The sequence below is a fragment of the Pteropus vampyrus genome, unplaced genomic scaffold, assembly GCF_000151845.1.
Source record: "Pteropus vampyrus isolate Shadow unplaced genomic scaffold, Pvam_2.0 Scaffold21, whole genome shotgun sequence".
Classification (NCBI taxonomy): domain Eukaryota; kingdom Metazoa; phylum Chordata; class Mammalia; order Chiroptera; family Pteropodidae; genus Pteropus; species Pteropus vampyrus.
In genome coordinates, this window is record NW_011888802.1 from 10,948,135 (window position 1) to 10,948,880 (window position 746).

The window sequence follows — 746 nt, forward strand, 5'->3', positions numbered from 1 at the left end:
TCTATAAGACATAAATCATAATGTGGTCCATATTTTCATTAAAGTTTATTACACAAACATTGGATTCAAGTGATATTCCTCAAAGAAATAATAGTTAAACCTAGATTTTTAAGTATGCCTGAGATTAAAATTTTAAGGCATGGTCTCTGTACTTGTTTCTTTTTCTCGAGGCCATCTTATACCAACTCTTACTTCTTATCTAATTATATTTTTGAAAATTTAAACTCTAAGGGACCTCAACTCAATCGGGGACTGGAATGGAGGCTCATGAGGTCAGAAACGCAGTCTCTCTTTTCATAATTTCATAACATGTTTCTAGCACAATATGAGATGTATATATTTATTAAATGTTTTATGTAAATGAACGACCAAATGAATAGCCTACTTTAAAAAATCAAAGTGATAAAACAAATTGTGAATTTGAAGTGATAAGCTGAGGAAAACTGATATAACATACCCAGGACCTGAGGCAAATGTGTAAATGGAAGTCCATAGACAGGATTACCTAAAAACTTGAACAAACAGACCCCCTCCCCTGTTCACTTTCCTGCACAGCAGGGTGTCTCGGTTTTAAACTGTCATTTTCAAAATTTCTAAGTCCCTCTCCAGTCTCTGGTATGACCAGGGCTGAACTATCTCTCTGGGTGGGGTGCACCAAGTTTAGACCTAGACAAACATAGGTCCTGACCTTGTTTCTCCTATTTGGGGTTCTTTCCCAACTCATACACACCCTCCCTTGCTTGTGT